We start from the raw sequence: 24,793 nt of genomic DNA, 5'->3' as shown, positions 1-24,793 counted from the left end.
TGGGGTATTGTGAAGAGGAAGATGCGATATGCCAGACCCAACAATGCAGAAGAGCTGAAGGCCACTATCAGAACAACCTGGGCTCTCACAACACCTGAGCAGTGCCACAGACTGATCGACACCATGCCACGCCGCATTGCTGCAGTAATTCAGGCAAAAGGAGCCCCAACTAAGTATTGAGTGCTGTACACGCTCATACTTTTCAGTGGGCCAAGATTTCTAAAAATCCTTTCTTTGTATTGGTCTTAGTAACATTATAACATAACTTTCAAATGTATTTAGTATGATTGTTTTAACCATGTACAACAGTACTGTCTCACCCCACATACGCAACGAAAAGGGCGGAAGCAGGCGACTGCAGGAAAAGCATAATAAAAGCTTTGTGCAGGTCTCTCTCATTAGCATTCGCTCCCAAGGGCTTTCGGCGCGTCCTGCTTCATACCACCGCAACATTAATAAAATTGTAATATATTCGCTCATTCATGAACATGATTTTTGCCTGAGTCTGTCGGATTCCTTTCCATCGGCTGTGGAGGTGGAGTCAAGACTACAACTCCCATGATTCCATGCTCATTCACGGTGTCATCAAGCTACGCCTTCGTTTTGAATAAGCAACCTCTAGCAGTGAAACGTACATACTGTGCCTTTATTAAATCGGAGTGTCTATTTACACCATGTGCTAATAGCCCGCCTTGTTGGCAGAGGCTATTTACACTAAATCCGCCCACCATTGTCTGATTGAGCCATACAAAATTAAAAAAGAAACACGTCTGATAACAGGAGCAGTGGCGTGGAGAGTAAGGTGGATGGTGTTGTCTTTTGACGCAACAAACCCGCGTTTGAAACCGGCTTTTTCCAAACTCATTCTTCTCCATTTTCCCTTTTGCATATCAGCTCAGAGAGGCATTTATTTTAAATAAAAAATAAGAAAATATTAGAAAAATGAAAATAATGTGCATTACGGGCAGGGCTGTCATTAGAGGGGAGAAAAGTGATGACAAAGAGCATAACACTATTTGCACTTAATAGCTGCTGCCTTAATAAATACTATAAATACTATGATATACTACAGTATAACATAAATACTAAAAAATACTAAAAAAAACAATGACTAAAATGAAACCTCATTCAAGACTTGGCTACCATAGCATAATCTACACTCTGCACTGAAATAAAATTCTGCACTCTCTTGAGAAGAGTTTGCTGTTAGCATTTTGCTATGTTAGCAACATGGTACTCCAGTAGGCATAAAAATACATAACACAAAAAAACGTATTTTTGTTGAAAGGACCACGAGCTGCACTGCCGAAGCACTGCCCACGACTCAAGTAACATTTCTAATTTAAGTTTGTTAGGGTTTAATTTTATTTCAGCTTTACTTCAATTCCTGTTCAATTCCATTACAAATGTGTTTTAATAGTTTTAGGTAACAATAACAACACTGGATTGAGGTGATAGTTTATTAAAGGTGCACTGTGTAAATTTTAGCGACATCTAGTGGTGAGGTTGTGAATTGCAACCACCCACTGCTTACCCCTCCCTTTCGAAGCACATAGAGAAGCTACGGTGTCCGACACAGGACAAAGATGTCGTCTGAGAGAACAGAGAGTGACTAGCACTCTGTAGAACAGTTTGTCCATTTAGGGCTACTGTAGAAATGTGACGGCACAAAATGGTGACTTCACTGTAAGGGGACCTGTGGCGTATGTAGAAATAAATGGCTCATTCTAAGGTAATAAAAACATAACGGTACATTATGTTAGGTCTTTATATACCACTAAAAACATAGTTATGTATATTATATTGCATTTCTGTCAATCGATCCTTAAAAATATTACACACTGCACCTTTAAGACATAGGGCCCTATCTTGCACCCAGCGCAATTAACTTTGTACACCGACGCATGTGTCATTCCTATTTTGCACCCGCGCAAAGCGCGCTTTTCCCTCCACAGAAGCACGTCGCTAAACTAGTGAATGAACTTGCGCTCCCTGGGCGGTTCAGCGCAAAAAAGGAGGCGTGTTCCGGCGCAAACAATCCCTGGTGCTATTTTGCTGTTCCATTAAACAATTGCGCCACTGACCAGAAAAAACCTAGTCTAAAGTCAGTGGCGCGTTGCGCGTTGTTCATTATGCTATTTTAAGGGCGCATGCTTGACCATAATGTACAGCGTGCACAACGCGCATACACTTTGCTCATGTAATCTACACAGATGCAACAGTTATTTTTGCAAATCATAAATTGTTACACTAAAAAAATATTAACACATGAGATGACGGAAATCATTGTGGTGTGCCACGAAGATGTGAAAAAATAGGCATAAATCTAGCTTACAAATGATTCAGGCTAATTGTAATAATTAAGGATAAGACCTGTTTGCCCAATATATATATATAAGGACATCTGACAAATTGGTTTGTCCGTCAAGAACCAGGAAAAAAAATCGACTGAAAAACTGAAAAAACTGAAAGACTGAAAAAAAAAGACTGTGAAATCACCTTTACCATAATGTACAACATTACAACTTCACTTCTCTGTCTTTCACTGCTCTTACAAGAACATCAGTCTCCTCGGCTGTGAACCGCTCCTGGCGTGCGCCTGGTAAATACGCCATAATAATAGCAATCCATAATGGAACTTGCGCACCTGCTTTTAAAGGGAATGTTGGATGACGCTCTGATTGGTTTATTCACGTTACTCCCAAACCACACCTATGAATAATGAAGCAACTTCAGACCAACCCATTTTAGATTTGCGCCGGGCGCAAGAGCCATTTATCCCGCCGGGAAAATAGCAACAGCGCCGAGACCCGCCCACAAAGTTACTTGCGCTTCGCGGTTTGACACTTGCGTTTCAGATCGTTAAAATAGGGCCCATAGTCTAGTGTTGGATGGTATGCACAATATTATCCTTATTATTATTAATTGATGTAAACATCAGTTTGGCATCAGCATAAAAACAGCTTAACATTATACAACTCTTGAGTTAATAGTAAAATACTTGATGTGGTAAGTTGTAACGTAGCTCAACAACTGTAAACAATGCAACCCCCTTCTGCATCGTGCCTAATAAATACCTTTAAAAAAGCTCAATTAGATTTTCAAATTATATACATATTTTTTTTTTTTGCCATCTTATGTGTAACTAACTGTGCTAATACTCTGGCATAAAAAAACAGTATAGCAAAATCTTTGCTAATATTTCTATGGTTGCACAGAATACCACCCAGCATTAGCATAAGTCCTATTTACTTCCCTTAAAGGTCCCGTTCTTCGTGTTTTTTTGAAGCTTTGATTGTGTTTACAGTGTGCAATATAACATGTGTTCATGTTTCGCGTGTAAAAAAACACAGTATTTTTCACACAATTTACTTATCTGTGTACTGCTGTTTCCACTGTCCTAAAAACGGCTGGTGATTTCCTTGTGCTATGAAGTCCCTCCTTCAGAAACACGTAACGAGTTCTGATTGTGCCAGCGGTTCCTGTGCTGTGATTCGACCACAGCTTAGCGCACGTGAAAGCGGTTCCTGTGTTGTAATTTGACAGCAGTTTAGCGCACGTTGGAAAGGTCACGCCTCTTAACGGAGAGATGTATGCGTTCAATAATCTCTACAGCGTCCCTGGGAAAGCCAAACAAAGGTGATTTGACTCCTGGATGAAAATAACAGCGTCTTGATGACATGGCGATAAACACACTCAACGCAACAGTTCCTTTTCTCCACGCGACCGTCCGCTTCTCCACGTGGGACAGCAACAAGACCGCGCCCCCTTTTTCGCGTTTCTTTGTGGGCGGAGGTTAGTCTGTTCTACTGCTCTACTGACGTAATTAAAGAAGGAAGTACCAGGATGTAGTCCAAGCCAGCCGTTCGCTGTAGGCTTTGAAAGGGAACTTCTGTTAAATAAAATATCTCGCTTGGCATTGAACTTTGAGCTTTATAATTTTACAGGTATTATTTATGCTCTAACAGCAACATTACACACTAACTAAAGTTTGAACAATGGAATCGTGAAGAAGGGGACCTTTAAAAGGATCCCATGGTGTCAAGACTTGTATGGCTTAATATAACATGTCTCTTACTGAAATAAGCAGTTGAAAACCCATGAAAGATCCACGTTATTTAAAAATCCATTATATATTTGGACAATGGGCGGCGCCATTTTGTTTGCGTTCTAGGTTGATGGCATAGAATGGTTGCACTCGGCAATCAACTGGCTCTACCCGTAGCTATTTTTACCACAACTCGAAAAATGTTTCAGAGATAAATAAAACCAATCAATTGCTTTGTAATTGCATTTAAAACACACGTGCACACAAACTCTCTCTCTCTCTCTCTCTCTCTCTCTCTCTCTCTCTCTCTCTCTTTCTCACACACACACACACACACACACCAATAGATTGGCGCGCTCAAACACACATACGCACGGTGCGCACACACACGCTCAATCAGCTGTAATGTATACATGAGGTTGACTTGCCTAGTTTGTCACCTGGTCCCGATTCGACAGGCCAGCACTCTCCCTGGCTGAATCCGAAATTGCCCCCTATACCCTCAAATAGGGCACTATTTGAGGGGACAGCCATTTGTAGTGGTGTCCAAAACCATAGTGGACGTTATTGAGTGCACTCATTCAATCCCACATTACACCGCAATAATGAGTGTTCAGCTGATGTACACACAGCGGCTGTCCGAATTCACGCACTCGTTTTTATTCACTCATCAAGTGAACTGAATTAGTGGATAACGTGGGGAATAGTTATTCAGGTTTTAGGGGGCGATTTCAGATTCAGCCCCTGTCGTGGAGACTGACGAGGGCAGCCCATAACACATCTCGATTGAGAACGTCTGTCAGATGTATGTGTGTGTGTGTGTGTGTGTGTGTGTGTGTGAGCATGCACGTGCGCGCCGATTTGTTGGTGTGTATGTGTGTGTGAGAGTTTTTGTGTGCATATGTGTGTTTGAGTGTGTTTAAATGCAATTACAAAGCAATTGATTGGTTTTGTTTAACTCTGAAAAATGTTTCAAGTTGTGTTGTGGTAAAAATAGCTACGGGTAAAGCCAGTTGATTGCAGAGTGTAACCATTCTACGTCATCAACCTAGAACGCAAACAAAATGCCGCCGCCCATTGTCCAAATATATAATGGATTTTTTTAAATAACGTGGATCTTTCATGGGTTTTCAACTACATATTTCAGTAAGATACATCATTTATGTTATATTAAGCCATACAAGTCTCAACACCATGGGATCCCTTTAAAGGTCAAATTATGTCCTCAGTCACTAATCGTTTTGCAGAAAGGACAATGGACCAGATAAAAGAGAGGCGAAGGAGGGTAGGGGGACCTTGGGGGACGCAAGTTGCCTCAAAGTAGGAAAGACAGCCAAGAAAGTGCGAAGGAATGCGCAAGTCTCGCCAACATTTTATGTTTCGTTCCATTTAATTCCAGTGCTTTCTCTGTGGGGTTGCTACGCCTGCCAAAAGTGAGGCCGACTCTCTGAGTCCTGTGATAACAAGAGATAAGACTCTTATGAAAGTCTTTTCTGATATAATATCCTTTTCAATGTCAGTTGAGCTGCAACAATTATATCTCCATCGACTTCACAAGCTTATCGCCCATTGCCAATGTTTGTATATGGAAAATTGAAAATGCATTGTTGATAAAAGGCGTAGAAGAGAAAGACATCCTGGGGCCTTGTGAGAGGTATTGCTCAAAAAAAGAACAATGCCTTTTTGAAATGCCTCCAAGTACACATTTCGGTACGAAAACACTTCGCAGCATCTTCAAGGAAACAAGTTCACTCAATTCAGTAGTTGTTTGTCTTTCTTTCCAGCACTAACTATTAGAACCCTTGCAGCGCAATGCAAGTCTAAGCACAGATCGCAAAAATGACTCATGAAGAAACATGCAGTCTTTTTACAAAGGAAAATGCAGATAGAAAGACTGAAAATAGACGGTGTTCCCTCTTTGGCACATTCCAACTCATCCAACACGCCTGAATGGAAAACAGACAACCTGACAAATGGAAAGGCTCACGTGAGGAATGTGATGCACATTTGCCCTGGTTTTCATGCATTCTTCTCTGACAGCTGTTTCCTAGCAGGCAGCGGTGAGCGTTTCAGACAACATAATTAATCAGTGCAAATGACATTTCTCCAGATTATCACCTTTGCAAAGGGCAGCAGTTGAGAACAATAACCTTATGAGAGTTGATGGTGGACTGGACAAAACTGCCATTTATATTAATCTCCTGTGTGTAATGAGCCTGGTCAACAGGAAAATAAAATGTTTTTGAACTTTGGCAGCGCCTAATTTTGGCAACAACTGCTTGAAGGAAGATGACAATAGCATAACGGAAAAATATAGTTGTTCTTAATAAGGTAAAAGGGTTTGTTCACCCAACAATGAAACTTCTGTCATTAATTACTCACCCTTGTCATATGGACTATTTTAACGATGTCTTTCCTACCTTTCTGGACCTTGAAAAGTAATTAAATAGCTGTCTATGGAGGGGTCAGAGATTTCATCAAAAACATATTAATTTATGTTCTGAAGATGACATGGAACAACATGAGGGTGAGTAATGAATGACAGAATTTTCATTGTGAACTGACCCTTTAAAGTAAACCCGAATGCTTTTTGCGCATAAAAATATAGCAAAATCAATTGATTAGCCCTGATTAGTATTGCAACTTCAAAACTGACATTTGTATCTTATAAAATAAGGCCAGACTTTGAATTTTGACTGGAATCATGTCAAAAGAATTGAATACACCTCTTCTATGCGCAGCATGTTTTCAACTACTGCATTCAAATTCATTTAGCTATTTTTAGAGCATAAAGTCAAACATGTTAGGGTGATACTGTAAAACTGATTCATAATGACAAAAAAAAACCTTCTTACAAGAAAAAAATTATTTTCAAGTACTTTGCATGACCTTTTATTATTGTTTCTCAGAAGAAAACTGCTTCAGTGCTAATATTTGAATACCTTTGTCCGCCAAATCACAGTCATGTAAAGAGACCAACAAATGCAGGTGGTGCAACTAACTTGCTGAACTTTTTTTAAAAACTGAAAAAAAAAGAAATTATGTCATATGGCTGCCCTCAAAAGGCTGTATGTGAAGGTCAATAAGTCTCTTAAGATATCAGATAATATTCCCTTTTTATAACTAGGCAATGTGGTAAGACTTTATTTTAGGGTTAAATTATCACTATTAACTTGCTTATTAGCATGCCTATTACTAGGACATTGGCTGTTTATTAGTACTTATAAAGCACATATTAATATCTTACTCTGCATTACCTTATTCTACATCCCTTAATCCTACCCAAAAACTACCTTACTAACTATTAATAAGCAGTAAATTAGGAGTTTATTGAGGCAAAAGTCATAGCTAATAGTGAATACGTGTTCCCCATACTAAAGTGTTACCAGCAATGTCAGTTCAGGCTGTAAAATGTCATGTGGTGTGTCTCCTCAAAACCTTAGAGTAAGGAAAATATGTGTTTACTTCATGCTTGACACAGGACGTTCAATTTCAACTTTTCTTGAAAAACAGATGTTTAAAACCATGCGAATCTAACATGATGATTACATGATTTCTAAGACCTTGGCACATGTGTTTTATATTAGATTTTCGCTTAGTTCTCATGACCCTTATTCCAAGTTGCTATCCAACCAGCAAAAGTATACAGTTACTTTCTATATACAAAAGTAAACAAACATCAGTTAAATTAATATAGAATTACACTGCTAACACTTTTGTTTGGGGACCAATTCTCACTATAAACTAGGCTAGTTGCTTATTAGCATGCATATTACTATGATATTGGTTGTTTATTAGTACTTATAAAGCACATATTAATGCCTTATTCTCCATGACCAAATTCTACATCCCATAATCCTACCCAATACCTAAACTTAACAACTACTTTCCTAACTTAGGAGTTTATTGAGGCAAAAGTCGGAGTTAATAATGAATATGTGTTCCCCAATCTAAAGTGTGACCAGAACATTATATTAGTTTGGGACACAACCTTCCTCATACTTAAATGACTGTAAGTGGCTCTTTAGACTTACCGCTTTAATCTTCTTCACTTGTGAACAGCTAAACAACATAAACATATTGGCAATGCATCATCTTGGCAATGTTTAGCTACTTGAAATATAACTGAAAAAGATAAAAGAAGAAGAAAATAAATAAATAAATGAAATATAAACAAACATTTCTTTAATGTTTTGCTAATGTAGTTTAACCACACCATTCTTGAAAAGCCATTCAGCTAAATTTGGAAAAAAACGGTCTGATTTCCTACTCGTGTCCTTGTAAGTCTGAAATGATTGGATGCGCTTTCCCAGAGTTGCCTGCGGTGCAGGGCCACTGCAGGTCTTCGGAAAAAGAAAGAGAGCGGTTCAAGCACATCTTCGCAACAAGAGATGGGTTTCAAGGGATTCAAGGAAAATAAAGCTGCAAGTAATCTTCCCTGTTGTTTGAATGGGCAGAGTTTGCTAAACAGTCCAGGATGTGGATACACAGGGGACCAGGACTTGTGTTCTCTCTTCGTAACTTAAATATAGACCACCCAGGGCCCTTCAGATAAAGGTGTGGTTTACAGATAATTGAATGGCAGTACTGGCGGAATATGAGCCCAAATATACAACATTATTCTAGAAGAATGGTGATGGCTCCAAGTCTACCGAGAGAGAGGTTGCCCATTTCAGGAAGAATGGGCTGGGATGTTTTTTCATCTGAAGATATGGACTTTTGTTTGTCCAGACATAAATGCTAGGTATGAAACATATCTTACTAGGTAAGATGCAGTCTAGTTGGGCAACAACTGGTAGTTTCCAGTCTTACGAAGTAATACTGGAATTTTTGTTACCATGAGAAAAACACTGAAATTATGTTGCGTGCACTGCCAGCTTGTTTAAGGCAAATACGACTTAATGACTTTAACTTCTTCTGGAACCGGTCCTGGAACACAACCTGATGTAATTTTGAATATCACAAATCAGCCTATCAATCTTCTTTCAGAATTCATTTTATATTGTCGCTGTCGGGCAGAAACCTTGTATTCTCCATATTTTGTCATTTTCATTACTTTTCATAAATCATTACTATTGGTCAGCATTCACGTATTTCTGTGGGTTTTGTAAAAAACTTAACCAGTAAAAAGTATTACAAAGAGCTCCATTGGATCCGTTTGGACCATCTCTGCTTATTTGCGGAGGAAGGGTAAATAAAGTACTGGTTCTTTGAATAAGTACAGCATTTTCTTTACTCAAGAAACACTATAAATATATAAAGACTAATGTTTTATGTATTTGAGGAATGGAGAAGAGTGTCTTAGTCTAGCATTTGTCATTGAGTCATAGCCAATACTCTCTTAAATAGCCTGTGTGCAGCATTTTGCCTTTATTAACATGAGATTTTGGCCAAATTATAGAAGAAAAAAAAAAGTGGATTGACCACATACAGTAGCTACAGTGAACTTTATAGCCTAATAAATTGCAGTGCTTAATAAGGCCCTATTTTAAAAAAAAATACAGTTTTTTTTTTTTTTTTTTTTTTTTACGTTTTTGGAGAAACAAGCTTTCTGCCCAACATCTACAATATGCAGGATAGATTATTAAACACTTGTGTGGACTGTCCAGAGATAAATGTATGTACCAATCAATGTAACAAAAACTTCAATGTCAAATTATTACAGGTAACAGGAACTGTTCATTCTTATTTACTCTCTTTTCATGTAATTCCAAACCTTTTCCAATTTATTGACTCCATGGGACACAAAGGGTTAATTTTTGGAAGAATATTTGAGGACTAGGGCGGTTCTTAAAGAAGTTTTCGATTTGTGAACGAATTGAACTTTGACCTTTTCATTGAGTGGAAGGAACACAGAGTCAACACACAGCGTCCTCGAGAAAGTTTTTCAATTGTATGTGTTTTAAGGCTTCCAAGTTTAAACATTCATATGATTTTACACTATTCAATAATATGGAAAACATGGCACTTCAGTGCTCGCAAGTTGTTTTCTGTGACACAGAGAGCCGAGCCACATCGTGTCTCTGACAACGCATGAGCTCTGAAGCCAGATCACTTTCACTTGCGTCTTCACTAAAGTTTGTAAATAGTATGTGTTTTAAGACTTGCCAGTTTGAACGGATGTGTATTGTTATATTGAACTACTGCGCTGATGCATTGTGACACGAACACTTATACAGACAGTAGCTCACATATCACGTGAATATCGCACGTGCAGAGAGGAGCACAGAAACTCATCGTCAACTCTATCTTTTGATTTATCACTAAAGTAGCTTAGAAACTCAAAAGTTATAGCATATATTTTTCTACTTTTCTACAATCTCTCTTTCATTAATGCATTCAAATAACTGTACTTTCACAGTGCTAATTTATTTTTAATAAAATTAATTATTAAATTAATAGAAAAGCTTATTTACAGTACATACCTTGTCAGTGAACTATAAGGGCAAAAAGAAATAAATAAAATTAAATAAAATAAATAAATAAATAAAGCAACAAAATGTTCAATTATTCAAGGTTTTTATTTTAGGTCATTTCGTCCAGTCCTATTACACAATACGGTCTGAATGATTAAAGGGATAGTTCACCCAAAAATGAAATTTCTGTCATCATTTACTAACCTTCAAGTTGTTCCAAACCTGTATGAGTTTCTTTGTTCTGCTGAACACAAAATAAGATATTTTGAAGAATGTTTGTAACCAAGCAGACTTACTATGGTACTATGGTAGTCAATAGTTGCTCTATCTGCTTGGTTACAAACATTCTTCAAAATATCTTTTTTTGTGTTCAGCAGAACAAAGAAACTCAAACAGGTTTGGAACAACTTGAGGGTGAGTAAATGATGACAGAATTTTCATTTTTGGGAGAACTATCCCTTTAATTTCTGAATTGGGTTGATTCAGTCCTCAGTGACTCAAGTCACATGGACACAAGTCACATGGACTACTTTTATGATACTTTTTAGAGATGCTCCGATCAGCATTTTTGGGGCCGATCACCGATTACCGATCACCAAGATCATGATCTGCCGATTGCCGATCACTGCCGATCACAGAATGGCAGGGGAATGGCAATTTTTTATCTATAATCTTGCAGAGTTTGCACCATTTGTAGAAATGAAACTAACTCTAAATTAACTGAGTCAAGATCTTGAAGAACCACCAAGTGTTTATTTTAGAAAATGAGATAACTTAAGGCTACTGTAGGCCATCTTTCCCAAATAAATGCATATAATAAATGTATATAATTATCTCACCTAAATATTTGATCATGCAGTGCATCTTTGTTTTTAAAATACATTTTTCAGGTAGGTCTTACATTAGTATTGAGGTAAGAAATACTAAAGACATTTAATAAGAAATCAAATGTAAATTAATATTGGTCTTCCCTGAATAAATTAAATTAGATTAATCCTTACACTTAAGGTTGCAAAAGTTAGTCATTCAAGAGCAGTGAGTGTCATAAAGGTTCATCAAACAACACAAGACAAAGAGAAACTCAGAGACAGCAGCAGTTTATTCGACAGCTGTCACTTTAAGAGCGAACACGGATACGGTTACAGCTGCACAAACGTTCACTCGCGAGTCACGACGGGGTTAACGTGCATACTCGTCAAGACGGTCATTTAGTACATACATTTGTGTGTATCTGACCATTTCAGCGCAATTTGTACTCGCAAGCTTTTTGTGAGATGGCCTGTGTGTGTGTGTGTGTGTGTGTGTGTGTGTCTCTCCAGACCGTGCGCGCGAGTGCGGTTTGAACACTGGCAAGACTTAAAAATGAATGCAAATGATAAACTTTAGTGACGATGCGACACTGCCTCGATTGTGCAAAGTGGCAAATCCCGTGTCAACTGAGCAGCTCGATTTTAGTGCACATGCGATGCGCTGATGTGAAGCCATTTGAGCATTTTCAAAAGGGAAAGAGGGAGCGCGCGCACGCGGTGATTCACGCGCGCTGTTTGTGAAGTGACGTCCCACAGAAAGATTTCAAATGACTGCGTAAGTTATTTAATATCGAAATATGAATTGTACCTCATCTTCAGCATTATAATTATTTTACCCGCGCCGGAAAGAGAATGAGACGGTGTCGCTGCATATCATGCCCTAGCTCTCACGGCAGGTGCGGGGTTTATGTGTCGTCAGCATGCGATCGGTTCATGAGATCGGCCTTTTTAGAGACCGCCGATCAATCATCCCAAAGCGATTATCGACCGATCGAGATCGGTTGCCGATCAATCGGAGCACCCCTAATACTTTTATTGTGCTTTTGCACTCTTTCTAAAGCCTGAAGGCCCTGGTCTCTATAACTCAAAGTCTTCCCTTTTCTGTTCTATGGAAGAAAACCTTTTAGGTTTAGCTCAAGTGCAAATTGCTGCCAAACCCTGTAGACTGGATAAAATCCATGGATGCAGAAAAAAATATCCACTTTGTCAAAAGACATCAACCTTTCTGCAAGGCTCCAGTGTCTCTAAGGAAGTATAGAAGTAAAATGTAAATTGGGTAATGACACAGATAGCAAATAAACAACTGAGCCAATGCATATTTCAAGTTGCCCACCCAAAGCCTCTCTGTGATACCCTTCTACATGGGGCAAGCTGATGATCTAATAAGTTGAAGAAAGAAAACAGCATCTGTTTGTGGACTTCTCACAGTCAATGTTTGTGCAGTTTGACAGATACAGCTACAAGTCTTCACAAAAGGGGCAAATTACGTGCATTTGAGCTTTGAAAGCAGCCATCAGTTTGACGTGAAATGGGGATAAGGCCGCGGAGCAGTACCCTACACAAGAGCTATCATAGCCACTCAAGGCTGGAATTTCCTCAGGCACTGGCCAGAATAAGATGGCTACCAGATGCCAGCTATTCACTAAGCTTTTGGCTGGTTTCCCAGGAGAATTGCAGCCTCAGCCAGTTCTGCTCGAAGGTAGACCGTGTGTGAAAACTTACCCTCACTTTACTCAACACAGGATTAAACCGAAAAGACAAAAGCATCCTCGACTGATTGATTGCCTTGTTCTGTGGTTCCAAACATGGCCTGAAGACTTGATTACAACTTAGTATGGCACAAACTTTCTCTTGGAAGCAGCACCTTTCATGGAAGTTGCACTCTGGAGCCTTCTCGGTTTATAACCCCAGTCATTTACCTCGAACAAGAGGTTTCCGTATACCGCAGTTGTGAGTCACTGTCAAAGCCAAACTTGGAAGCGTTCATTGACCCAATGTGGAAGCCACTACCTGCTCTTCGAAAGCAGACGCCGCTGCGCTCAAGGAATTAGAAGATCTCTCCGAAGAAGGACCACATCGACAATGACAGCTCAACACCAGCCTCGACTGCTTGGCATTTAAAATGGCGCCACAGTCCCGCTGCATGTAATTATGGAGGCCGTACGGGCCAAAGCTCACTTCGACGAGCTACCACATCACGAATGGCACAAAACTCCACAAAGCCAACATGTCATTTCAGAAAACGAGCGAAAACAAATAAATGTCAGACGACACAGAGCTCAGACCAGCAGCTGGAAGAGCCTGTTTCTTGAGTGTGTATCTGGCATGAGGAATATGGCACTGGATCGGCAGAATCTCTTCATGTTCAATCAATGCCAAGTGAGTCATGGGGAGTATAAACCCCAGGAGTGCATTGTGAAGTGCTCTGAATGGCTTCTTAAACGTTCTCCAGAGTTGTTTACCGAGTCTCAGGCTGGTTGAAGGTTGACACAACTCCCTGCGGAGGTGATACTGTTTGACCTGCTGCATGTGATAGGGGCTGAATAGAGAAAAGGTCTGAAGATTATCCAGTTGTTAAAGGTTTGCTTAGCATCAAACAGCATGACAGCTAGAGTATCAGATTTTGCCTGCAGGTATATCCATTTGTATATGGTTCCCAAACAGAGGAGAGAGCTCTCTCCAGAAGATAAAGTACTTTCATTGTGCCTATGACTCACACCTGCTGGGAAACGGCACACATATTCTGTTACCACTGTTTCAACATGCTTGGCTCATAGAGTGCCGGTCTCTGGCATGAGAGGAAAAAATATGTACAGCATCCAGACACAAGCACTGCAGCACAATCAAACCTTCTGCAGACAGAACTTTGTTGAATATCATTACTGATAGAAGTCATATGTCTACCAAACATGTATTGTGTACATAGTGAGGCCATTCCTCAAATGGATTACAACCATTTGAAACTCCTTATTAAATCTGAGTGGCAGCAAGAGATCTTCAGAGATAAAAGGCTTTAGTCGAATCAAAGCGAGTTGCCATGACAGGCCCGAGCCAAGAGAATTCTTGCCGCCTAAAATCAAACTGCCAACACTTATGAGGTAATTAGAACCCTTATGTCTCTTAAGATGATTTCAAAGAGAAAAGCATGATACTAGTTTTAAAAGATGGAATATATATCTTTTCACTTATTGAATCTATTGTTTCCCTATTTTTGGTCCCCCATTCAGACTTTCTAACACTCTATAAAAAGTATAAAGTTTAGGGCGTTTTCACACCTGGCTCGTTTGAAGCGTTTGTTTCAGAACTTGGTGAGTTTTTTCCCTTAGTTTGGTCCATTTAGGCATATATAAACACGTCAATTGCGCTCGGATCCACACCAATTACAATAACTCAGAGATCGACAGAATCCGATTTTGGTGGATAGCCAGGTATGTTTCTGTTTAGTTTGCCCCAACCCTGGGTTTTAGGCATAATGAAAGTGTTTGGCTTTTAGCTGTATTCATCGGCATAGTAACTTGTGCTCCACGGCTAACCTGCTCCGGGACAGGTTATGATCTGGGTTAGAGATCTCGAACCAAAATTGGACCAGCTGAGCAAAGTGACACATCTCTGATGCAATAAAGTCACCCCCCGTTTCTACTCCAAATTAAAAGTCTATAATAATTTATTTAAAGCTCTAATAATAATTTTGTATGATTTAGATAGTATTTATGTAATTATTATACCCTTAATCATTACACATAGACATGTGCTGGTAAACGGTAATACGATATACCGCAATAATGAACATGCACAATATTGTTATCGTGGGCACTTCAAAATACCGTGAATAATTATTTATTACGAATTATTCAGATTTTTAGAATGTAATTTAAGAATACTTTACCCATCAACCGTTTAAAATGAACAATATGTAAAAGAGGACCGCGCACTGATGTAAACAAATTCAACGTGCATGAGCACATGGCTGAGCGCGTGAAAGAGACACGCTGAAGTGCACATTCACTCTCTGACAGCAGAGGGCGCTGACGGAACAGCAGAAATGCAGCCGTTTCCCCTAAATACTTAAAGACTTAAGGCTATTCATTTTCAAACTTAAAGGTCCCGTTCTTCGTGTTTTTTTGAAGCTTTGATTGTGTTTACAGTGTGCAATATAACATGTGTTCATGTTTCGCGTGTAAAAAAACACAGTATTTTTCACACAATGTACTTATCTGTATACCGCTGTTTCCACTGTCCTAAAAACGGCTGGTGATTTCCTCTTTCTATGAAGTCCCTCCTTCAGAAATACGTAACGAGTTCTGATTGTGCAAGCGCTTACCGTGTTGTAATTCGACCACAGCTTAGCGCACGTGAAAGCGGTTCCTGTGTTATGATTCGACAGCAGCTTAGCGCACGTTGGAAAGGTCACGCCTCTTAACGGAGAGATGTATGCGTTCAATAATCTCTACAGCGTCCCTGGGAAAGCCAAACAAAGGTGATTTGACTCCTGGATGAAAATAACAGCGTCTCGATGACATGGCGATAAACACACTCAACGCAACAGTTCCTTTTCTCCACGCGACACGTCCGCTTCTCCACGTGGGACAGCAACAAGACCGCGCCCCCTTTTTCGCGTTTCTTTGTGGGCGGAGGTTAGTCTGTTCTACTGCTCTACTGACGTAATTAAAGAAGGAAGTACCAGGATGTAGTCCAAGCCAGCCGTTCGCTGTAGGCTTTGAAAGGGAACTTCTGTTAAATAAAATATCTCGCTTGGCATTGAACTTTGAGCTTTATAATTTTACAGGTATTATTTATGCTCTAACAGCAACATTACACACTAACTAAAGTTTGAACAATGGGATCATGCGGAATGGGACCTTTAAACATTTTATATTTTAATCTGGACTAAATTACATGCCCTAGATATTGTTTGAATATGTTCTGATTGTTATTCAGTCACACACTTTACAATAAGGCTCTATTATTTAACATTAGTTCATTCATTAACAAACTGACAATGAAAAATACTTCTAAAACGTGTATTAATCTTAGTTAAATGTAAATTTCAGCATTTAATAACACATTATTAATATCAAAAGTTGTAACTGTATTATTTAATGGACCTGCGCTAACTAACTAACAGTTGCTTTTTTAACTAACATTATCAAAGAATAATAACTGTAAAAATGTAGTTATTCCTTCTTTGTTAATGTTAATGCATTAACTGGTGAGACATTATTGTAAAGTGTTACCTATTGTTCTTTATCATTCTTTTGCACTTTTATCTGTTTTAAATATTTGTTTACTTTATACATTTGTGTGTATTGCTTTATTGTATTTAAATGTTTGGTTCTTTTGTTATAAGAAAGTTATTAAACCTGTTATAGTATGACAACATTTTTTTTGCAACAAATTTCAATATCGTGATAATACCGTATACCGTGATAAAAGCTTCAGCAATTAATCGCAACATGAAAATGTGATACCGGCACATGCCTAATTACACATGTACAATTTTAGTTTATCAATTATTATTAAGCACTTTTAAATGAATATAAATATTTAAAGGATATATAAATAAGCTTTAGAATCAACAGATAAATCTTTTAAATGACTACATGTGTGCTTAAATGTGACCCTGGACCGCAAGCCAGTTATAAATCACACATATATTTGTGGCAATAGCCAATAATATATTGTATGGTTCAAAATTATCGTTTGTTTTTGTTTTTTTATGCCAAAATATTAAGTAAAGATCATGTTCCATGAAGATATTTAGTAGGCCTACATTTCCTAATTCCTACCGTAAATATATAAAATATATATTATTAGTAGTAATATGCATTGCTAAGGACTTCATTTGGACAACTTTAAAGGTGATTTTCTTTAATAAAAAATTGCACCCTCAGATTCCAAATTTTCAAATAGTTGTATCTTGGCCAAATATTATCCTATCCTAAAAAGCTTATTTATTCAGTTTTCAGGTGATGTATTAAATCTAAATTTCAAAATATTGAACCATATGGCTGTTGTGGTCCAGGGTCACAAATGGTCAGGTCTCTCAATTACTAAACCAACTATATAAACTAACTTCACACATTTTGCACTGATATAGCAATATTTTTGTTATTTTAGTTGTCCTCTTTCATAGACAGCTCTTGTATTCTTGCGGTGTAAATTTGTTTAAATTCTTAATATTTTTTCAATCTCGTAATATTCTGCAGAAGAGAGAAGTGAATCGTGCTGCTTCTCTTGTGAGAAGTGATTTGCTGTGTAACTGTTCCACGGCATGTGATTGGCTGTTCACATAATAAGCATTACCTAAACTCCTAAACTCAGCATCAAAACCAGCGTCATGGTACCAACAAAGCCTGATTACATTGGTTTAGTTTTGTCAACTCGAAACTAATCCTGTAACCCTGAGTTTGTTCAACTGCCATCATGGTACGGGCCCCTGAATTAGGTGATCTCGGTCTGATAGAAAACAAACCCTGGGTGCCATTCGGATGAGGTGAAAAAGCAATCCAAACCAACGGACCAACAAACCATCTTAAAATGCTGTCCAATTGCTCTTCTCCGTGCATTGCAAGAATGCTGTATATGATTATATACAATTTATCAATTAGAGCAGGAATGACGGCTACATGCATATATAGGATATGTGTCACACAACAGCTACAGATAAAGCCACATTAAGCTTGCAGAGCGAATGTGACTTACATAAACACATTTTGGTACGCTTGAAATGTTGTTTTGTGAAAGCGAACCGAAACCAAGAAGAAAATGCAACATTGTAACCAATTAAGTCCCTGTTTCAGAACAAAACAATCTACAGGTCTGAAAACGCTCTAAGCTTCTCTATTTCCTAATAATTCAAATGAAATTACTATAATTGATTTGGTATTATGTGTACAAATTGAAAAATCTCAACATACATCTATATGTCATTTTCTATATGACAAATACGTGACATAAAAACAGGGTGACACACTTAACAATAAGGTTTCATTTGTTAACATTAGTTAATGTATTAACTAAAATAGACTAACAATGAGCAATACATTTGTTAGAGTATTTATCGATCTTTGTTCATTTTAGTTATTAAAAATAGAGTTGTTAATTGTTTGTTCATGTTAATCCCAATGCATTAACTAATGTTTACAAATACAACTTTTGATTTTAATAATGTATTAGTAAATGTTGAAATCAACATTAAATACGATTAACAAATGCTGTGGAAGTATTGTTTATTATTAGTTCATGTTAACTAATGTGTTACCAAAAATTTGCGTGCAGATTGCGTAATGTAAATGCCAGACGGAAATGTTTTCAGGTGATGATAATTAGGGTTGGGTACCGAAATCCGGTTCCAATATGGCACCGGTACTTATATAACCGGTATGTACCGGACCGAATCAGAACGCAGATTTCGGTTCCTCATTTCGGTGCCAAAATTCAAACGTGCTTTCGCGTGCTTTGGCTGAGCCAGAGACAGACGCTCAGCGCTGGTCACATCACAACTCATGACAACTATTCAGTGTTTTAAACCACATCATGTTTATTCCAGGTTTCAGACATTTAAATGCTCATAAGTAGGCTACTAGCAAAAAACACACTGATGTCTATGAAAGCGGCAATGACAATCCTTTCAGGCGGTTATAATTTGACTAACGTTACGTGTTTTATTCACATCAGATACATGCACATTATATAGTAACTATATCGTTTACTCTATTCTTCCTCCAGTTCACTGGTCACTTACTTTCATGTATTTTGTAAGAGGAGAATGAACTCAAGTGTTGTAAATCCGACAGATCCGATTCTGAGGCGCAAACTAACATGGCGCCGCCCATTGCGCTTTATAGATCAACTAACACACATTCACTCACACATTTGAACATCAGATAGTTCGTGACACAGTTAAGAAGTTTGTGAATATTTTGAATAAAAATAAAAAATGAAATAAACCCGATACAGCTGAGCTGTCAGCGCTATTGCGGCTGCTGTGTCATGTGAGAAACATGACGCGTCGTCATGGAAACATTAAGGCGATGCGTTCTAAAATATTTAGCCAGAGAATATGATCATATTTCAAAATAAAGCTGAAGCTCGAAGCTGGTGGTTAGTAGCATACCAAGAATACAGACGACTGCTGTTATTACTGTAACTGTTATTTAGAGTTATATTAGGCTTGTTGTAGTTGGGTTAGGTGGCTTAGGTTTTACTGTGAATTTGTAAATAAGTCAATTATAATTTGTAAATAAGTAAATTGTGTTTTGTATTTATTTATATTCATACATTTAAGTATACATTAAACTTTTGATAAATGGTTCAATTTAAATAAAAAAATAAAAAGCCATTTAATGTCATCCACCTCGTTTTGTGGCCTTTAAAAAAAAAAAAGTATCGGTTCAGGCACCGTTTAGGCACCGGAACCGTTTTAAAAGTATCGGTTTGGCACCGGAATCGAAAAAAACCCAAACGATACCCAACCCTAATGATAATGCATATGCAAATACTTTATATCGGATATCATTCTGTGGTCACACCATTTGGACACTTCATTACAGAAAAACTGTAAATGTGTGTACTGAGAGAACAAAAAAAGTGAATTTGATATTCAACACACAAAAATCAATGCACTTCTTTCTTCCACAACCTGCCATGTCCTGCATTACACCAAGTGGACATCAAAGACCAGGACAAGCTGCCTCTATTTCAGTATAATTACCGCATTTCCCAACTGTGGGGCTTTACCAGACCTCGACACTTTCAACTCATAAACAAACCCTTAATGAACTTGAACTCTTCTGCAATGACTCACCCTGCCCTCGCATTACAGTTCCATGGAAAAGGACAAAACCTAAAGCATCATGCTGCATAATTAGTCGCCTAATAACTGTCCAATGCATACATATATATATCTTTTGTAGGGAAACTGATCCTGAGCAAATACATATGAAACCGTTTAGGCAGCCTAAGCTAAATGTATGAAATCCCATCTAGGGCCTCAAGCAAGTTAAATCTTGGAGCAACCTAGAGCCAACACACCGCCGGTGTGCCAGTGAGATAGTCGACCGCGTTCCCTTCGCTGAGGCCCTTTTCCCCTGACAGAACAAAGAGCACTCGAGTTTAATTTGAAATTGATTACAGCCACTCATAATGCGTGCTGAAATATGTACTGGAAACGAGCGCGCTGAATGAGGAACAGAGCTTGGCAAGTCGGAAAACCGGAGAGGATTCAGATCGGGATGGAGCCGTGCGTTCCACCGCCAAACAAACTTTGCAGGCGTATCGCTTTCCTGCATTTAGAGGGCTTTTTTTAACGTTTTTCTCATGTTTGCATACCGCTTTCTAGTATTTACAGTATATAAACCTTCTGGATTTGAAGAATGCACATCTGGGCATAAGTTGTCCATGTAGGGTTCAGCTGCTAGACAGGATGATGTTCTTGCCTTGCTAAAGCAAGGCCCCGATGTGGAAAAACTAAGGGCTGTATTTAAGGAGTTTTTCAAAAGTAATCGAGACAATTTGGACTGTGCAACCAGTACACTGGATCCAAGGTTAAAATACACAAAGAGATTCAGCACAAATGACTGGAGACACTGTTCCCAAACAAAGACCTTTCCAAGAGATTATAAGCATTAAATGTCTCATTCTGTCTTATGTCTAAGATGTACAAACAATTATATTCATAGTCCACTGTAACTGCACAGACAAGCGTATGAAAGCACACTGGAGTAAAGAAGAGTAAAGGAAAGCTATGGCAACTGTAAATGCCATAAGCACACACTGCAATTTTGTCGTCTGCTCGAATTCTTTAACTCTTTCCCGCCAGTGTTTAAAAAACAAAAGTTGCCAGCCACCGGCAGGGTTTTTGATCATTTTAGCTTGTAAATATATCAAAAGAAAGAGCAGACCCTCTGCTTTTAAACAGAAAAAAAGTTGTATTCTAGCTTCATGCATTCCTTTTTTTATCAACACTTAAATATGGGTACGTTTCATAAAAAAAAAACAACATTTTGAACAAAATAAGAGAAAATCGAATTTTTGTCAAAGATCAGATTCAAAACGATGATCAAACACAGATGGAGTAGATCGAGTCCATCAACACCCCCAAAGCTTCACAGTCCTATAGCTCGTCCTGGGTCGACATTTCATTCAGTAACATTAGGCAGTTTTGATTTATATGATGTTTAATGTTGATGAACATGTTATTTTACATATGCATCTGCTTACATACGATCGCTTGTTTTTTTGCATCTTCTTCACCTGTGTTTTGATCAGGAGATTCTGTACTCATTCAGAAGATGCGTAATAGCGCCCCCTAGCGTATAACAGCGAAAACACCGAAAATTCTGTGTTTGGCAGGGAAGCGTTTTCTCACAAATAGCAAAAAATTGTATGTTTGGCGGGGAAAGAGTTAAAAAAGGCTTTATTCTGATTGGGTGTCAATGTTTTTATCATTCATCAACTGGAGGGAAAAAAAAACTATAATGTTCCTCTTTGCCGTTATCGTTATCGTTGTTGTGTGGACTCAGCTATTATTTTACATTTAGAACAATTTTCGAAACTATATTGTTGTGTGAATAGAGTGGTGCATGTATGATGTCACTTTGTAGGCCAACTGGCAGTTACCATCGCACTGGTTCCCTCAAGGCTTATGGATTATCGCTAAAAACAAGCTCTGTGATCAACAACACTTTATGATACTTACACATTTTGTCCATCAAGATAACTTTCACAGATGGACACAACTTATGAATTCTGAAGCCTAAATGCAGTCGCCAGAAGTAAAAGGCTAAAGGTAAATAATAATACGGACTACACCACGGTCCCGTGATTTCAACGTCACCATCACTAATGTCGCGTTCCAGGCAACCCGTAACCCGTATTTTTCCAACCTTCTACCAGTGAAAGTGCACTGGAACGGCAGTCAAACCCGTGACTTCCCACCCGTGAACTCGTACTGGATCGATTTACTCCTAGTTACGAGATTTGACGTCACATAGCCCGCGAAGCAACAATGGCAGCCTCCTACGGATGCAGTGTTTATGAAACAAATATACAAATAACGTAAAATAAAAGGTATAACAACTTTTCTTGCCGTCTGCACCGTTTTTCTCCTCTGTTTCCCTAAAATAAGCAAGGAGTAAGCACCTTTGGCGATAGAAATTATTGTAAATGAGCATAAACCCCGTACGGTCCACCATGCTTTGTTTACATCTAACTACCACACAATTCCTTGCGCTCAGGCAGTTTGGCGTGACTTTGCCTGGAACACTACAAAGTCGTGAGTCGTGGTTTGAAGTTGTAATTTACGGGCTCAAAAACCTGCCTGGAACGCAGCATTAGACTCCAACAACTCGTTCCGTTTTTATCTCAAAACATTTCCCCAGAATGTTTGAGTTAGAATAGTTTATAAGAGCACAATTATAAGCATAATCAGTCTGAAAAAGCTGACTGAGCTCGGTGTGTTGACGTTTTATCTGCAGTCCCATTTAGCTAATTGTTAGCAATCGCCTTTTTCAAGACATGTAACAACTTCAAAAAAATTACAAGTGGGGTAAAAGTGATGTATTTTATGTTGTAGAATAAAACGTGAAGGTATCTTGAGCTTATGTTCACCACAGACCTTATTTCAGCCGTTTAATCAAAACCCCATTCAAAAAACCCATTGACTTTGAAACGAGGGAACGGAAGTGCTAAAACTCGCTTCCACATTTTGGCCTTCAAAGTGATGTCATACCTGCACCCCTCTATTGGCCTTTAACACTCAACAATGTAACATTATTAACTTTTTGTAACACCTTTTCCATATCAAATTGTTGGTCTTGCTTTTATACTAAGTCTCATATAACTTTTAAACCCGTCCTTCTTAATCTTAAAATATGTCTCATTTTTAAGGATGATTTCATTCTACGCAAAATATTGACGTTTGCTGTTCCATTTCTCACAAATCTCCATTACAATTATATAGCACTGGTGTTACAAATGTAACATTGGCCTTTGTGTACTTTTACTTTAACCGTATAACTGTAAGTTATGATTTTAGTAATGACTACTAATGTGTCAAAGTTGTTTGAGTTGTCAGTCAAACTGCTTTCTATGCTCTCCCCTATTTAGTCATGTGACCTTATTGTTTTTGCTATTGTTGATACAGTTATTTATTTCCTAAATACCTAAACAGGACACAAAGTATCCATATTCACTGCAAACTTGAGTATGAAAAAAATATGGCTGATCAAGGCCATAGATCAACAATATTCAGACTAATGACAAATCAATGTTTTTCGATGAACAAATTGTACATTTTTGTAAAATGATAATAATCCCAAAAATTATTTTAATGATATTCTCATTTGGTTACATAATAGAAGCCGAAGATTACTGACATAAATAGACATTTTGTGATTTTTTTTTGGATAAAAAAGATGAAAATATATAATTAAGTAAAAACACTTTTAAAAGACTTTAAAAAGCTGTTTAAAAATGAAAAGAGGAAAAAAAGCTAATGAAAAAAAACATTTGAGAATAGCCACTCTATGCAAAAGATTTTTAAAGTGCTTTAAATAAATAAATAAATATTAAAAAAATAAAAACATTACTAAATTTGCTGTAGCATAACATTTTCACGTAGTACACAATTTACTGTAGATGGATGTGTTCACAAATAAATTAGATGTTTCTCGGATCCACAATAAATAAACCACAATAAATAAGTCATCACAAACTCAACAGGTAACTTATCGAGCTGGCAGTTACTGTACATGCAGAGTTATTTCTGTTTTTCCAAAAGTAAAGACGTAAAACATCGTTTTTAACATAAGAAACTGCTTATCTTCACTGTAGCGGACACATTTCCAAGCGCAGCTCCCAGAGCTCACAGTTATATGGTCTCCCTGAGGTCGGCGAAACTTTGTTCTCACTTTCACCATGATGCCATTTCTAACACATTAAACATTTCCCCAAAATGTCGTTCTTAAAGTGCTTCTTGTCAGTCCTTACCTTACTTTTCTTCAAACATTAAACGAGCATTTTGACGCGGTTCCTCTCCATTGCTTTGGCTGCGCTTCACCTTCGTAGTAAAGTCAGAGGATTAACTCCGACTTCCCATCCGCTGTTCCCATTGGAGAAGAGCTCTGTCAGTACACACATGCTCGCGCCAGGATTTCCTGTCCTGGGCGGTGTTTCTACTGGCATACTACCATTCTTTGCGTACTTTTTTTTTTCGTTTTGTTGTTGATGTCTTCAACACATTTTCTATATGGGTTACACTTTACAATAAGGTTTCATTTGTTAACATTAATAACTAACATGAACTAACCATGAGCAATACATTTGTTACAGTATAGGCCTATTTACTAATCTTTGTTAATGTTAGTTAATAAATAAATTGTTCGTTATTATTTAATAGTTCACAGTGCATTATCTAATGTTAACAAATACAACGTTTGATTTTAATAATGTATTAGTAGTAGCCTAATTATTATTAGTAGTAGACAATATAGACTTTTGTCCACTGTAGTGGACAGCAT

The 24,793-nt window shown here is 38.0% G+C and overlaps 1 protein-coding gene across 2 annotated transcripts in view; it reads right to left on the bottom strand.

The window, feature by feature from the left end:
- il11ra (interleukin 11 receptor subunit alpha) overlaps window positions 1-24,395 on the bottom strand; it is a 54,982-nt gene extending 30,587 nt beyond the window's left edge. The window contains exon 1 of one of the 2 annotated variants that reach the window (XM_079804547.1): window positions 24,264-24,395. The gene's annotated coding sequence lies outside the window, so the exon portion shown is untranslated. The remainder of the gene's footprint in view (window positions 1-24,263) is intronic. The other variant, XM_079804546.1, reaches the window with a different exon arrangement.
- Window positions 24,396-24,793: the final 398 nt, after the last annotated feature.

This window comes from Gobio gobio, assembly GCF_949357685.1.
Source record: "Gobio gobio genome assembly, chromosome: 22".
Taxonomy (NCBI): domain Eukaryota; kingdom Metazoa; phylum Chordata; class Actinopteri; order Cypriniformes; family Gobionidae; genus Gobio; species Gobio gobio.
This window is presented reverse-complemented; position numbering and strand designations above follow the sequence as displayed.